At 33.3% G+C, this 18213-nt stretch overlaps 1 pseudogene; it reads left to right on the top strand.

Annotated features, from left to right (window-relative positions):
• Nucleotides 1–8364: 8364 nt before the first annotated feature.
• LOC107024852 lies at nt 8365–10297 on the top strand (annotated as a pseudogene).
• The last annotated feature ends 7916 nt before the right edge of the window (nt 10298–18213 follow it).

The raw sequence follows: 18213 nt of genomic DNA, 5'->3' as shown, positions 1-18213 counted from the left end.
CAAAGATTTAACGTGGTTCGGTCAATTGACCTACGTCCACAAAGGAGATGAGCAATTCACTATAAATATGAGAGTACAAAATACAGAGGGAAACAACCTCAACCAAATTCACTCGTAATACATGGGAGGTTCACACAAGTGATAACGTATCAAGCTTGTGAACCACAAATTCTCCCTCTAACCAAAACTCTCAAAGCCCTTAAGACTACATTGTGAATGCTGATTAAGTTAGAAGGAACATGCCTCTATTTATAGAGTCCTAAACCTTTTCCTACAAGAAAAAGGATTAGTCAATCCAAAACCTTTTCCTAAAAGGAAAACTATTTATGGTAAGAAATTTAGGGCAAATAAAACCCAACAAATCTCCCCCTTGGCCTGAATTTCTGAGAAAATAAATTTGTCCACCTTCTTTACTTAATCTTTAACAACTTGCTTCTCCTCTCCATAATCTCCTATGCAAAATTTATGTCTCAACACAGAGAACCTCTCTGAAACAATTTCTCCAACAAAATCTTCATTACTGTCTAAAAGGTTGCGACTAGAACTACACCCGCCAAGATGAACACCTCTTTCTAACCTGGTTCAATCATTGATTATAGAACCACTAAACCTGACTCCATCATTGAATCTGGCTCTGATACCACTTGTTAGGATAGGAAATAAGCAGGTGTAAATGCGGAAGCTAGCAATGCAAACCTTGAAAGACCATAAGTAAGAAGACAATGAGAAATATACCAAAAGACACAAAGATTTAACGTTGTTCGGTCAGTCGACCTACGTCCACAAAGGAGATGAGCAATTCACTATAAATATGAGAGTACAAAATACAGAGGGAAACAAACTCAACCAAATTCACTCGGAATACATGGGAGGTTCACACAAGTGATAACGTATTAAGCTTGTGAACCACAAATTCTCCCTCTAACCAAAAATCTCAAAGCCCTTAAGACTACATTGTTAATGCTGATTAAGTTAGAAGGAACATGCCTCTATATATAGAGTCCTAAACCTTTTCCTACAAGAAAAAGGATTAGTCAATCCAAAACCTTTTCCTAAAAGGAAAACTATTTATGGTAAGAAATTTAGGGCAAATAAAACCCAACACAAATTACTTCCTACTGGTACTTGTTTCACTTTTTGTTGACAAATATAGCTTAAGCTAGTTCGTTTTTGAAAAACTCTCTTGTCCTTTGACTGGCTACAAACCTTGATGTAAATATTGTAGTTGTGTGACATGTGTTCTCTCCTCTGTTTTTTGGTATTCATATTGCTGATCTCAACTTGTTTCGGATTAAGGCTTAGTTATCTTCAATTTTGTGTTTGATTATTAAGGGATGTTTAAGCTTGAGTATCACTGTCGTTTTACCTTGAAATACATTCGGATTCTGATATTGTCTATGTGTTTTGCTTGTTCGATTGAATGTTATCTTCCCTTATGAGTCACTGCCAGCATAAACTGTGACACATAATGCCCTATTTATTCGTTAAAGTTAATGACATTGTATGGATTTGTGCATTTGGCGATATTGTTTTGATCATTCACGAAGCACACATTGATTTGCTTTGTATGATTTACTACTCAATTTACATGTTTGTTATATTTTTTTCGATGCGGTGTCTATATTTTAAACTGGCTTTATCATTTTTTGTACAAGTGTGTTAGTCTTAGGAATTTGTATGTGAATTTTGAACTTCGACATTCCAATTAATAGAAATGTGTGGAACTTGAATTTGTTTTTCAAGTTTTTAACTACTTGCACAATTAATATTATATTGACAGTGAATGTACATTTTATTAAAAGAGACCTATTTAACATGTCTTTTAGCATTCCTTCTCTTCCAAAGTTCCCATATAACTATGGCTGGTATGGGCTTCATGACATGCTGCAATTTGGGGGCTTCTCTTGTTTTTTTGCAACTTGAATGGCCTGCAATAACTGCTTCCTGATATTTCTGCGAAGTTCTGATTCAAACTGAGAGCTGAAACAGTCTTCTCTTTCAATCCATTCCCTATTCTGCTTACAGAGTCTCTTTCTCTTCTCCACCATTTGATTTACTTAGCTAGACGATATTTGTTTGATTTAACAGTGTAACATAGAAAGAATATAGTCCTTGTCTTTGTGCTTCATAAAATATTGTATCCATTGTTTGAAGTGTGACTATATCAGTATATATTTTTAGTGCAACTTCCTTTTCAATTGGTGCAAAATCACTAGTGATTTAGTAACCATCATCGTCAAGGACCCTGTAACAGTGTACTCTCTCCTCCTTTGTTTAAAGAATAAAGTTCATGTGAGGTGAATTTGACCTCGCCTCCAGGGAGATCGAGGACCTGGAAATCATTATGAATACTGTGCATTGGATTTAACATTTTTTGAGCTTTGGTTGAGTCAAAAAGAAAAGAAGCAAAATGCGGTTGATTTGAACCAAGAATTCAAAATGGGGTTCTTATATTTGGTGATATTTGAATGATGATGATAAACAGAAGATAAAAATCCAATCTTGGGTTTCAAATAAATCAATTTTCTTGATTTTAGTAACAATAGAGTCATTGTGCCACTGTTTTTTTTTTGTATGTGTGATTAAAAAAAAGGAATTTTTTTGATGGAGTTTTCTAAGCTAAGCTACTTATCTTGGACTTATATCTCTTATATTTTTTCCTCTCTTTGGCTTGGTTTCCTACTAATATATATTGTGTGATTATGTTATTTATAGGCTTGACTGAAACAGACCCAGAGGTAACACTTCATGATTTTTGAAGTAGTTCGTTTGGAGGTAAGAAATTGAAAGTAATAAAAATTTTCTGCTATATGGTAATTGTTAGATTGACCAGCTAACTCCCTTGTGTTTTTTTATAAAGAGAATATGAGTTGTTATAGTTTGTCCGAACTACTTTTTCCATGTGAACAATCAACTCTGTTACTATTTTACGAATACATGAACTGTTTTGCTAGAATCAAAACTAATGTATTGATAATTATTTTGTTTGCTTGATGCAGTCTATTGCTATAATATATGTTATTTACTCTAATCTAGGTCTGCACTTATTGCTTTGAAATTTGTTTGAGTGTGCCTTTAGTCATTCATTTGTATAAAGTTTATTAAATGGTGGAAGCTGCTAATAACTTAACTTGTCAATATTTTTTGGTTCTACTTTAGTGTTGTAATTGTTTGTTGTTGAATTGATGTGAAGGCTTGAGATTCGATTAATCTAAAAGTTCGAGTTGTTAAGTTCTGCCGATATTATTTGTACGCATGAATTTATTGGCTTTAATGTTTTGCACATGTCATGTAGGATATATATTCAATGGAATTTGGAGATAAAAGTTGGATGAATCTCCGAAGATCCACCAATGAATATATTTTATGGAGTTAATGATTTTCTTGATAGAGCATTTGAACGAGCTTCCCAAGGAAATGAAATATTGTGTCCTTGTAAGAAGTGCTTTAATCGTAATTGGCATTGCCGAAATATGATAGAGGATCATTTGATATGTTCATGGATACACCAAATGGGTTTTTCATGGTGAAGGATTTTCCTCAAGAAATACGCCACATCCAACCGATGAAGAAGAAACTTCTAACATGCATGACGACATTGATAGATTACTTCATGATACTTTTAGAAATGTAGTAGATGATCAGAGACATGAAGGAGTGCAGGAGGGGCCACATGAAGATGCAAAGAGATTTTTTAAATTAGTGGAGGAAGGGAAAGAAGAGTTGTATCCAGGGTGTAAGAATTTTTCTAAGTTGAGTTTTACCATCCGGCTATACTTGTTTAAATGCATTCACAAGTTGACTGATTTGGCCTTTTCAGATTTGTTGGACTTCATAAGAGAGGCATTTCCATTTGCTCAGATACCCGACTCGTTTTACAAGGCAAAAAAGGTCATAAAAGATTTGGGTCTTCATTATGAGAAAATACATGCTTGCACTAATGATTGCATATTATTTTGGAATGACAACGCAAAGTTAGATAATTGCTCTGTGTGTGGATCTTCAAGATGGAAAAATGTTCGTAATGACTTAAATAATAAGGTTACGAAAATCCCAGTGAAGGTTTTAAGGTACTTTCCTTTAAAGCCTAGGCTTCAGAGGATATTCATGTGTTCTGAAACATCTATAGCTATGAGATGGAATGATACTGAATGACTTAAAGATTGAAATTTAAGACATCCTGCAGATGGTGAAGCTTGGAAGGATTTTGATTCATTGCATCCTGACTTTGCTAATGATGCTCGTAATGTTAGATTGGGTCTTTCAAGTGATGGTTTCAATCCATTCAGAACTATGAGCATTTCCCATAGCACATGGCCAGTTATGTTGATGAACTATAATTTATCTCCATGGACTTGCATGATGTCGGAGAATATTATGTTGTGAATGATTATTCCAGGTCCATCGTCTCCGGGAAATGATATAGATGTATACTTGCAACCACTAATTGCGGAGTTGAAGGAACTATGGGAAGTGGGAGTTGAAATATATGATGCTGTAACTAATCAAACATTTCTAATGCATGCAACTTTATTGTGGACAATTAGTGATTTTCCAGCTCTAGCAATGCTTTCTGGATGGAGCATCAAGGGGAGATGGGCATGCCCCACTTGTAACCATAATACTTGTTCCCAATATCTCAAACATAGTCACAAGATGTGTTACTTGAGTCATCGGATGTTTTTACCTCCTGATCATCCATTCACAAGCTTTATCCATTCAGGTGCACAAATTCTTGAAGAACTTCGTGAATTCAATAATGTATTTGGAAAGAACAAAAAGAAAAGAAAATGAAAGAATGATGGTCCATGGAAAAAAATCCATATTTTTGAGTTGCCGTATTGGGAAACAAACAAATTGAGGCACAATCTTGATGTGATGCACATAGAGAAGAATATTTGTGACAGTGTTCTTGGGACTTTATTGGATATACTTGGAAAGTCCAAAGATCATATAAATTCCCGCTATGACATGTATGAAATGGGGATACGTAAAGAGCTTCAACCTCTAAAAGATTGTGATACAGGAAATATCCATCTAGATAAAGCTTGTTTCTCTATGACACCAGATGAGAAAAATTTATTTTGCACCGTCTTAAAAGATGACAAATTACAAAAAGGGCGTGCTTCTAATATATCAAGTCGTGTGCAAATTGAAGAGATGAAAGTATCAGGATACAAAAGTCACAATGCTCATTTCATAATGCATTACTTGCTCTAGGTTGCAGTCAGAAAAGTGTTACCCAAGAATGTAGCTATGGTCTTGATTAGATTGGGGAATTATTTTAGAGCCATATGCAGAAAGGTTATAAGAAGAAGCGATCTTGATAAGATTAAAGCAGAAATCATAGATATTGAATGTGAGCTTGAAAAGATTTTCCTCCATCTTTTTTTGATATAATGACACATTTACCTATCCATCTAGTAGATGAAATTAAGCTTGGAGGCCCAACTCATTTGCGTTGGATGTATTCTACAGAGAGAACTATGTGTGACTTCAAAGGGCTTGTTCGTAATCAAAAAAATCCTGAAGGATCAATAGTAGAAGGTTTTTCAGCTGTAGATTGTTTGAACTTTATTTCCATATACCTACCTAATACAGTGAAGACAAAATTAAGTAGGTTTGAAATAGAGGATGATGAGTACATTCACACAGAGGAAGGTGCTGTTTCACATTTATTTCCTAAGACAGGTCATCCAATTGGAAGTGAGAATATAAGGAAAGGCAAGATTATTAACATGGAGCAGCATGAGTTGTTTGAAGCACATCGATATACTTTGTTCAATACAGTAGATGAACAAGTAGAGCCATTTATCAAGTAAGATAAAATACTCGTTTCTTTTTAAATTCATTTAGATGTTATGATAATGTATTTCAAATTTTATTTCATTTATAAATACACATTGATTAAATTACATTACATGCTTACAGGGAACATAAGAGCTTAACTGACAATCGTAAGTAGAGGCAATGCATGGGTAAAAGCACAGGTCCATAGTAGAGAATTTGGTGATTGGTTTAGTGAAAAGGTTAAAAATATTGAAGTGTCCAATCATCTAAAAGGGCTAGCTAAAGGGCCTAACTTTGTGGCAAAAAGATATACTGGATATTTCATTAATGGATATAGATTTCATACGAAGACACGGGATTCCCCTTGTAAAACTCAGAATAGTGGAGTGACTTTGTCAGCCACAACGGATAGTTTTGCTAGTGCTAGGGACCAAAATCCTGTTGATGGAATGGTTCTCTATTACGGAATTATTCAGGATATCATTGAGATTGATTATTGGGGTTGCTTTAGTGTTGTAATTTTTAATTGTGATTGGTTTCATAATGAAGTCGATGAATATGGATAGAATCGGGTATATTTCAACAAAAAATGTAGTACAAATGATCCTTTTGTACTAGCATCTCAAGCGCATCAAGTTTTTTATGTGGAAGACCCAGTTGAGAAAAATTTTTATTATGCAAGAAACAAAGTCCCTGTGGATTTGTATGATTTGGAGGAAGAGAATTGTCCTAATATTGAAGAAACATTTTTGAGAGAGCCTAATGATAATATTGGTTAATCAGAAAGATTACTTGATGTAGATGTTAGATGGTCTAGAGAAGATCTTTCTGTTGATATCATCGATGCTCCTTCCATTGCACAACATTCACAAGATGAAGCTATGGAAACATCGGAAGAGGAGGATGACTTTGATGATACTGATTGGGATTGGATGGAAGATGATGATTGACAAAGGATCTTGTGGACTTGTTCGAATACATTATGTTTTTTTTTCTTATAGTAAGTAATGAATATCATTTGAGTTGCATCATATAGATTCATGAATGTTGAATGAACTGTATTTGCTATCTCTTCTTTTTCTTTCTATGTGTTTTTTTTCATGTTATCTTTAAATTACTACAACTTTGGGATTATTACTTTTGGTAATTCCTTTTTCTCTCTTATTGATCATTTTCGTTCTTCTTCTTTTTGCAGTTTCTCTGAGCAATTTCAATATATTAGTGGACCAGCAAATCACTAGGTTCTTATCTCTTTATTAAGGTCCAACACTCCAGGTTCGTATATGATTCTTTGAATACTTCTCGTTATATCTCTCTTTGAGTACTTAATGTACAATCTATGAAGCTATATTGTATCTCTAGACCTAACATAAGTCGCAGAAAGCTGGAGTTTAACTTCAGAAACCTCAAAAGAGTGAAATAAATTAAATCATGCTCCAGAAGTGAACCTGAACTAATCAATCAAGTACTTTATTGTATAATTCCACAAATTGGATTCCGAAAAACACTCCAAATATTGTGTATGATTGTGGACAGTAACAGACCTACTGAATGTGAATGAGTGCAGAAAATATTATTAGAATGTCCATAAGGGTACATTTTATTTTCAGCTCTTTGTAATACCTTGGTGATTGATTTGTTTAAGTATTGCAGGTGTACACTGCCATACATTTTAACTTTTTAATTTCTATTTTCACACAGGTTTGAATAGTCATAGCTATGAGTCAACAAGAAACTTCAAAAAGAACCAAAAAAGCCAAAAAGAAGACATTTGCTAAACCGGGATTGTTATCATTCTTGGCAAATAAGAAACGGCGGTCATTGACAACAAATGAAATTATTAAAGAAATAGAGTGAGAGAAAGGACATCTGCTAAAATTAATTGGAGCACGACAATCATTAGCACCACAATCTGAAGCAAAAAGACAATCTGTCAAGGAGTTGCCTTTTGAAAATCAGCCTGTCGAGGAGCTGCCACTTGTGCAGCCTGTCGAGGAGCTGCCTCTTGTGCAGCCTGTCGAGGAGCTGCCTCTTGTGCACCCTGTCGAGAAGCTTCCTCTTGTGCAGCCTGTCGAGGAGCTGCCTCTTGAGCAGCATGGCAAAGTTTTTCCTTTCAGTGCGAATGAATTCTGTCACTCCTCGAACAAATGATCAACCTGAAGAACAAGGTAACATATAAGATTACAGACCTATTAAATGTAATCATAATTTTTAATTATATTTCTTGTATTTTCTTATAGCTGAAGCTGTTTCCAGTCTAAATAAAAGAGGTAGAACGCAAATGCATGATGTTCATGCCCGAAAAGAACGTAAGTTGATCATACTAAATAGTTAAAATCAACCTGTTGGTCCTACTGATGATGTTGTCATAGAGCTAAGTAGCTTCCTAGGAACATTGGCTAGAAATGCGACTCTTTGCCCATTTGATATATTGGATTGGAGGAGCATGGACACTAAAAAGGATTTATGGGATTATACCAAGGTTTGTAGTTTACAATAATTAAATATTTGTAAAAGTATTTTACTTCTATTGGCTAATTGAATGACACAAAATTATAGGAGAAATATATTATTCCTGAAGCTGCGTACCATTGGGCTATGGTAACAATTCGAGATGCTTGGAGAAGACATAGAAGTGATTTGAAGCTTAATTATTACGATCCATATGACAATGATGCAGTTTGAATGGCAACAAAAACCTGGTCATATTCCAGAATGTCAATTTAGAGAGCTCCTCAAATATTGGAATTCTGAAAAATTCAAGGTAAAACTGTAGTTCAGAATCTCAATTTTTTTAAATAAGTACCATTTGTATTATAGCTCCTGATTTTTGCTCCCTTCCCAGCGTCTTCCCACCTAGTGACCCTCAACACTTCAAAGTTGTTAGACAAAATAGTACTTCTGTTTCCAGTAGCATCTCTGTGTCTAGCATGTTTGGATATTTCATCTGATATAGTTGATCTGGCTTGCTATGTTTTCATATTTCTATGCTTCCTCCTGGCTCTTCTTTATCGTAGGTTCCTTTTTATTCAGCAGGTGGATCATTATCATGCCCAAACTTTAAGCAATTAGAGCAACATTTTGGCCTGTATTTGTTATTCAGACCTTACTAGAAAGACCCATAAGGAGCAGCAAGTGTAACTATCTCCACCAAAGGTTGAGAAATGTCAACACTCTAGCATATGAAATATGATTTATCGCTATTTGTAATTCATACCTCTAGCTTTATTATGGTTTGTATACGGACCAGCCTGCATAACCTCCTCTCTGACTGCTACAAAAGTAAATCAAAATATATAGTAACCATCTGAATAGTATAGATACTAAAGCATCTGGATAAAGTGCCAACACTGACTGGTATGACATAATTGTCCATAGTGTGATATCGGTGTTGCTGACATAATAGTATTGATTCTGCTTTACATGAGGCTTGGTTGGTACTTTATTGTCTAAAGTAGTGTGATAATAGTATAGATTCTGCTTTATTTTTTTTTACTCTCTTCTCTATTGTAATATTTTGCAGCTTCTTTCTTCAATTATTGTGATAGTCCCAGGCATTTTACAAGACACCTTAACACTATATAATGACTGATATTGACAGATTGTTATAAAGGAAAGATAGACTGTTATAAAGGAAAGACAGACTAATATTGACCTCGTCTAGTACACTATATAACACTAATATACCTTAGATAAACATTACTGATTCATTTCTTTGCAGAAAATGTATGAAACAAATGCAAATAATCGAAAAAAACTGATGAATCCACACACTGCTGGCAAAAAGAGTTTCGCTTTAGTTCGTAATAAGCTGGTGAGTTCTCTTATATATTATTTTTTAATCAAATTTTGGGGCTTTTCATTAATAGGTACACTTTCCTTAAGTAAGGTTTCTAATCCACTGCTCATGAAATTTGCTTTTGGTTCTCTTCCAGTTTGAGTTTATTTTATATATATATTTCAATTTGACTAGGAGAAAGATAAGGAGACAGTATCATCTAAGGATCCCTTTGTGGTTACAAGAACAAGAAAACCTGGGCATTCGTACAAGGCCTCAAATGAAGATACTACTAGTAAAATTGTATGTGTCCTGTTTATTTTCATTTTTTTTTTATTGTGATCAATTATTTATTTCATAAGTTTGTGTTTGTTGGATATGCTTTGGTAGGCTGAAATGGAGGAAATTGAAAAACAAATAAGCATAAATGGTGAGTATGTTGATGCATTTTCAAGCGTCATGGGTCCTGAACATCTGGGATGTCTAAGACTATATGGCGCAGGAGTTACAAAGACTACTTTGAAAAAAAAAGTTGGCAATTCGGAATCAACTTAAAGTGCAACAACTGATGGAATGCAGCAAATACAAGAGAGGATGCAGAAAATGGAGAAACAAATGGAGGGACAAAAGAAAATTGTGCGACATGAAGTTATTGCAGATGTTATTGCACAACTTAAGTATGCGAGATTAATTGATCCTAACATATTGGCAGCATTGTCGACTCCTTAACGAAGAGAACAAGGTTGGTGTCGCTAATTCTATGTTTTGATTGTTATTTGTTGTTGCTACTTGCTATAGGATTAGAATGGAAAAGTATGCTATTGATCTAAGGAAGTTGGGGAAAAGTTAGGCAGAGGATCAGTAAATGCCTGATTCATGAGTTTAATGTCTGAGTTGCTGCTTGTTCTCTGAAAGTTTAATGTCTGAGTTGCTGCTTGTAGTCTGGTTCATGAGTTTTCTGGTGTTGTTTGTAGCCTAGTAGAAGACCAGTTGTTAGATTCATGATTTTTTGATACTTGCTGCTTGTAGTCTGGTTTCTTGTTTATGCTAATTAAACATGTCTCTTGTAGCATGATAGTGTTGAATCATGATAGTGTTGTTTCTACTGCTTGTTGTCTGGTATCTTGTTTCTGCTGCTGGACTCTTGTAGCATGATAGTGTTGAATCCTAGCTTCACGATTTTGTTTAGTCGAGCCAATGTAGTAGCTAATGCATGTTACTGCATGTAGTCTGGTCTCTTATTTCTATTGCTGCTTGTAGAAGTTTGAATGCAGCTAGCAGTTGAATGTTATTGGCATGTACATGATTTCCAAGTTTTAGGGTTGAACAATTCTAAAAGCTAATGCATGGTTGTAACTACATTTATACTTGTTAATTTCCAAGATTTGAGGTTTGCTAAATTATTTATATTTTTTTCTGATTGTATGTAGGTGATGAAATCGAAGAAGGCGATGAAAGCAGTAGTGAAGACTTGACATAGGAGCTGAAGTATTGATGTAAAGTTTATTGATGTTCTAGAAATCATATATTTTTGAAGATTGAAAATTCTATGGCATGTGTTTCACCTTTTTTGAATGCTATAAAAAGATTTGTATATTTTGCTTTAATTGATATTAGAATCACGGATCTTGAATTCTAATTTTGGTAATGAACATTTATTCTCGTTAACGATTTACGTGTATTTTTATGTTATAAAATTTATTCTCGTGAATGATTTAGTATATAGCAGGTATATATAGATTAATAATATTGCATTAGAATTGTTGCAAATAGCAGGTAATAACCGTTGCAATAGGCATTAAGCAACAATTCTACAATTGTTTAAAAGTGTTGCAATACCCTATAACAACCATCGCAATAGAGTGAAACAGTGTTTTGAATCGAAAGAAAACTGTAGCCATAGCCTTAACAGAACTGATGCATAAACCTCTATTACGACGGTTCAAACCGTACCAATACGGCCATAACCGTTGGCAATTAATTCAGATGAGAACCGTGGCAATACGTCAACGTATGGCTACGGTTTTATAAACCGTCGCACAAAACCGTCGCAATAGAGCTATTGTTACGCGATCTGTTGTAGCGGTTGACGTAACCATAGCCTTAGACCGATGGCTACGGTAGTAACGTCTATTGCTACGGTAGGTGAACCGTGACAGTAGACCAAATTTCTAGTAGTGACAGTTCTTTAAACTTTAAGGGTGAAATTTCGGTGAAATAAAATTATTGGCATGTGGGTGAACAAATGGAAGCTTACATACCTCTTTTGGGATTAAACCCATGGCAAATATCCACAACTAAACTCAAGAACGTCGACGAATGCCTTCATCCTTGCCTCTTTTCTCCTCTTTTTTTCTTGCCTCTTCTTGAACTCTCAACTAAAACCCTAGGCGTATATTAGGATTGTAAAAGTGAACCTAAAAGTATTAGAACACTAAAATATTAATAAAAATGAATTAAATATGATTGTGTAAGGAAAGGACTAAAATACCCCTCTTATTTTCGGTTAACTTTTCTTAACTGGACAACCTAACTTCAAAAGGTCATATCTCAATCATCCGAATTCCAAATTTAGCAAACTCGGCGGCTTTTGAAAGACTATTTTAATATCCTTTCTATGGTATATTTTAGAACACCTAACTCATCCTGTTCTAGGAGTTAGTCATTTAAAGTTGACCCAAAACTCATACTTAGCTTCACTCTCCAAATTTCAGATTCTTGTTATTTTCACTTTAATTATCTTTGAAAATCAAGGTTCTAAATCTAGTAAACTGACCTTAATATTTGAGAAATTTTAAATTCCTCGGAAAAATTAACTCTCCATGAAGGATAGTTCGAGTCTTAGCTCAAAAGTTTTCCGAGGTGTTACAGTTTTATTTTAATGTGTAGCAAGACGATAACAGATGTATTACTACAGTGGAAGGATCCTTCCAACTCAACTATAATCCTTCACAACCAGAAGTTGAGGCACTTCTCATAGACCTATGTTTGTTAATAGAGCATTATGTTCTACATATGTTCTTATCATAAACTTTTATTAAGTAAGAATTTTGCACACAATGTCATTTTTCCCTTCAATAGTAATATTCGATTTACCATCCGAAAAAACTCTTTTTTCTTGGTTTTTTCTACCTACTTTCATTACTCTAGTAAATAAGTTGAGATGATTGTATTTTGTGCTGAAAGAATGTTGGAATAATTTTGATTAATTTAATATTAAATTATTTTTTACTTACCTTTTCGTAGAGTTCAACTGCCCAACTTTTGTTTTATGATTGATTAAATTTGTATTGAGTAAGATAATCCAAATTTAAATATTAAAAGTGTATATCCCAACTTGTTAATAAATTGTGTGAAAATAATTTTCATTAAATATACTTACAACTTTTGGTGTCTTATTTAATAATGTGGAAAAACAATCATGGTGGTATCACTATAGATAAAAGTTTATTCGATCTCTATAATTATTTCACGGATTTGGTACCTCGAGTAATTTTCATCCACTTATCTCTAGTCGTAATATACTATATTCAATATCTATACTTACAAAGTCGAGAATAAGAAAATTTGTACACACAATTATTTTTCTTTTCTCTATCTATCTTTTTATTAATTTTTCCTTCACTTGTTAACTAGTGGCGATGTAGTATATTTGAAGGTAAACGAATTAACAATAATTTTATTGGTAAATTTTTAATTAGATTACTAACATTTTCGTAGACAAATAATTTACCTATGTTACATAATTTTAAATTTATGTTGTATAATATATTTTAATAACAAAACTCAAAACTATATCGAAACTTGTAAATGCATATTTCAAATATTTCTCTGTAAATATGCTTACAACTTTTAATATCTTATTTCACTATAAAGCAAGAAAATTATAGAGGAGTTATTATCGAGGAAAGATCGTTCCAATGACATTATGTTCCCCAAAATTTAAAACTTGAGGTAGTTTGTAACACCCCAGAATTTTTTTTCGAACTAAGACTTGAGCCGTTAATCATAGTGAGTGAGATTTCATCAAGAATTAAAAATTTCTTAAGTATTAAGGTCAGTTCACTAGATTTAGCACGTTGAGTTTTTAAAAGAATTAAATTGGAAATAGCAAAATCTGAAATTCTGCAAGTTAAGCTAAATATGAGTTTTGGATCAACTTCAAACGACTATAACTCCTAGAACATGATGATTTAGGTTTGCTACAAGAAAGGAAAGATCTTTGAATTATCTTTTCAAAGACGCCTAGTCTTCTAAGTTCCGCGTTCGGATGAGTGAGATATGACATTTTGAAGTTACGCTGTCCAGTTAAGGAAAGTTAGCCGAAGATAGTGAGGGGTATTTTGATCCTTTCTTTATCCAATCAGATTTACTTCGTTTTTTAGTAATATTATCGGGGTATAATCCTTTTAGGTTAAGTTTTATAATCCTAATATACACCTAAGATTTAGCTGAGAGTTCAAAAAGAGGCAAGAAAAGAAAAGAGGGGAAACGAGGCAAGGATGAAGGCGTTTGTCGACGTTCTTGAGTTTAGTTGCGGATTTCGCCATGGGTTTAATCCATAAGAGACATGTAAGTTTCCATATTGTTGGGTTAGTTCACTCACGCGCCAATCATGTTATTTTTTTCAGCGAAAATTTTATGCTAAATATTTAAAGATTAGAGTTCTTGATAGGTGTTCTTGAGTTCATTCTAAATCTTGTTTTGTTCGGTTTTTATGACTTCTTGAAATAAATTGAAATTGAGTGTTTTTTCATTATATTAGAGTGTAACTAAGTTAAGTAATCGAATCTACGTGATTGGGGATGAAACTGTTCGATTTTAGGCGAGTTAGGGTGAGAAAACGAGCAAGAACGTTCGGTAGAATATCTAGATGGGGACTGGCGCGGCGCACCTGCCAGAGTGCTCAAACCCTTCTCTTTACTCCAGGGGTTGGCGCCCGGCGACACCCATATCCCTAGGGTCTGCTGACCCCTCAAGTTTTCTCCCAGTCGCTCTTTTTGAGCTCATTTTAAGTGTATCTTCACTCCTTTTTATTCTAAACACTTTAAGCTACATATAAACACTTATAAATCATTCATAAAATGAATCATAACCATGAAAAAATAATTCAAATTCAAGGTAAAGTCAAGATTAAGTTTTGAGAGTTCTTCCAAACCTTTTTGAGAGAGTCCGTTCGAGTTCTTTTGAGGAGTCTTCTACAACTTGTAGTAACTTGTTTCAAGACTCAAGTAAGTGAGCATGAAGTGAGGAGACTGTATTCATGAGTCTACAGTATCACCTAGATACTTCATATCATGATCAATAACTCTTGAACTCATAATTCACATTCAAGAGAGAGTTAAGATTATAGTCCAAGAAAGCTTTAGAGTTCAGTTATGAATCTTTTGAGATCAACTAACTATTTGAGCTAATATTGGAGGAAGTATGTAAGGGAATGAGAAGACTTGTACTTAATAATTCTATTTAGTTATGTAGACCTTCGAATTAAGTAGTTCATAACAATAATTTCACATGAACCCTATAAGTCGAAAAATCTTGAGATAAGAAGTGTCTTTAAATCCTTGAGTTGAGTAGTTCATGCTCATAATTTTGCATGAACCCTCCAAGTTGAAAATCATCAAATTATCCATAAACATGAGATCATGACCCTTGAACCATAATTCAATTCAAGGAAAGTTAGGAGTCAAGTCTAGAAGTTAAGATCAAGTAAAAAAGTAAAGTTCTTAAAGTTTTCTTAAGTCTTTCACAAACGTTTTCACTTTGTTTTAAAGACTTAAAATTCAAGTAAAGTAAAGAGTAATGAGTTGAAGATCTTTATTTAAAGTAATCTAAGGGAACTAAGTATTCCCTAAGAGTTAAGTTTCAAGTTAATTAAAGAGTAAGAGTTGAGTTTATTTCTCGAAAATTTTAAGGGAAATTCCCGAAGAGTTTATAAATGTTTTTCACACTTAAGTTAAGGGGAAAGTAAAATTTCCCGAAAGAGTTTTGAACAAGAAAAGGGAACATTGATTTCCAGAGAGCTTTTTGAAGCTTAAGTGTTGAGTAAATTATCTAAAACACAAAGAAAGAAAGTTATTCTAAAAGCAAGAGCTAAAGTATGTTTTCGGGAGTAGTATTGATCACCGATGGGGATAATAGTTTATATTAACTCAAGTTCCTATGTAAACCATGTAGCCATCATGGGTGTAAACAAGCCATACTTTTTAGATGATCATGTAAGTTAAGCTAGTGGATCCACTAAGTTAGGTAAGGTTCTATAAAGATGGTAAGGTATAGGATGGTCCTTGGCAGCGTGAGGTAAAAGGGTATACCATCGCTTAGGCTCATAATGATGGTTGTCGTTTAGAGAATCTCCCGCAGAAACTATTTTACTTTCTTCTATAAGTAAAGTTAAGTTTGTTATTGCATTTTCTTTAATGAACTAAGTTGATTTTATTATTTATGAAGCTTTCTACATATTGCATGCATATTCTTGCATTATATTGAGTTGAGTATCCAGAGTTGAATATCCTATCGTTGAGTTGAGTTTTCAATCTCTTGTTTAGTATCTTATTAATGAATATCTAATCTTTGAGTTGAGTATATTAATCTTTAGTTGAGTTGAGTGTATTTTGACAAGATGTAAGTATGTTTCCTTTTTATTCATGTTTCAAGCTTATGTTATACTTTAAAATTCCCCTTACATGCTCGTACATTCCACGTACTGAGCCATTTGGCCTGCATCTTTTGATGATGTAGGCATATGTATTGAGCATCATCAACGGGAGTTTCATTGATACATCCTAGAGTGTGAGTTATCCATGGTGAGCCTCCTTGTTTTAGGAGGATTTTATTTAGTTTTCAGTTTAGTCAAGATGTTGTGGGTCTTGTCCCGACTTCCATCTTTATCAGTTAGAGGCTTCATAGATAGTCAGTTTAGTTAAGAAGTATGTATTATTCAATTATTTTATCAATTGTTTTAAAGACTAAAGTTGCCGATTTATGGAGAGTTGAATATATTAATTTGATTATTCAAAGTTTTCTTTTGAGTTAAAGTTTTTATTTCACTTTCATGAGTCTTATTCAGATTTTAAGATTTTGCATGCTTAATTTAGTCTTCCGCTTGTAGTCAGCCAGGATGAGGGTTCGCTTGGGGAACAAAAATGGTTCTTGAGTGTCTTCCACGTCCAGGGTGTAGACTTGGGATGTGACATAGTTTCTCATGTATCCATGTTTCGTTATATAGAAAAATACTTTTGAAATATTATTTATTGAGTTAAGAAAAGTTAAAAACTTGTACACGCTATCATGTTCTTTCTACATATTTTGTTTAGTTTACCCTCTTTCCCTAGTTAATTAGTGGATACGGTTATAAATTTTTAGATAATCGAGTTTATCAATAACTTGACTGGTAAATTTTGAATTTAGTAATTTTTTTAATTTATGTAGAATATGAATAATAAATCTTTGTTATATGAAAGTTTAAATTATTTTTGTATGAGATGATTAGATAACGAAACTCAAAACAATGTCACAATTTCTCAATGTATAGTGAAAATTGTAACAAAATATGCTTAAAACTTTTGATATCTTCTTTCACTTTGTAGCTATAAAATTTCAGAGGAATGTTGATCAAATGTTTGTGAATTATGAATATGAATTTTGAAAGTTGTTTTCTTTTAATGTGTAGCTTTCGTTGTTAGCTGACTTTGTATTAAATCTTTTGCTGGATATGGCCATTTGATGCATCCCCTTTCTAGATATGGAAACAAATTTATCAAATTTTCTATTTCACTACTTTTAGTTTTCACTTTCTTTCTGTAATTCAGTCATATTTTCAAGTAGTAGTATGTGTTTTGAGTTTTCTTAATTCATACATTTAAGTGTGTTTTATTATTATCGTTATCTTGTTTTATTATATGGACACCAATTGAAAAGTAAGAAAATCATTCACTCATATATAAAAAAAATATTATAAAAATTGTATTGTTACTAATATATATTTCATGTAAATTATTACAAAATTAATATTACTACATTTTAATAGATTAGCATTTGATATAAATTTTATTATTAGGAAGACACATTGTAATGTAAAGTTGTATAGTAGGTTAAAACATATTGTTCAGTTATAAAATTAAACACATATCGAATCGTATTTTCATTTATCATTGGCTTGTTTTGACAATAATAAATTGATATCATATCACTAGTGTGTTATTTATTTGTAATTGGTAGTTAAGGAATTTGTAAAGCCCACAACTTCTAAGCAGAGGTTCGAATCATCCTCGACGTTCATATAGGTCGGAATCAGATGATTTTTAAGGTAGCTCAAACACCAATGAAAATTCAATGCATTTCTATCGATTACTTTTTCCCACGAGTTTATGTAAGAGTAATTTCAAATGACTATATCTTTTAGATTATAAAGAGTTAGGTGACTCATAATGTATGAAACTAAAGGTCTATGAATATTATTTTCAACGCCTCCAAGATTGCATCAATTCATGTTCAAAGTAAGATAATATGACTGATTTACTGGAGATGCTTTAACATGACAACCGTTTCGCGATGGCTCCTTGATACAGAGAGAAAAGGGACCTCACTGCCCACTTGAATAATAATTCATCTTGCAGCTCCAATTAAGTAATTGGGGGGGGGGG

The sequence above is a fragment of the Solanum pennellii genome, chromosome 7, assembly GCF_001406875.1.
Source record: "Solanum pennellii chromosome 7, SPENNV200".
NCBI classification, from domain to species: Eukaryota; Viridiplantae; Streptophyta; class Magnoliopsida; order Solanales; family Solanaceae; genus Solanum; species Solanum pennellii.
The sequence above is the reverse complement of the archived record's forward strand: the minus strand, read 5'-3'. Positions and strand labels throughout refer to the sequence as shown.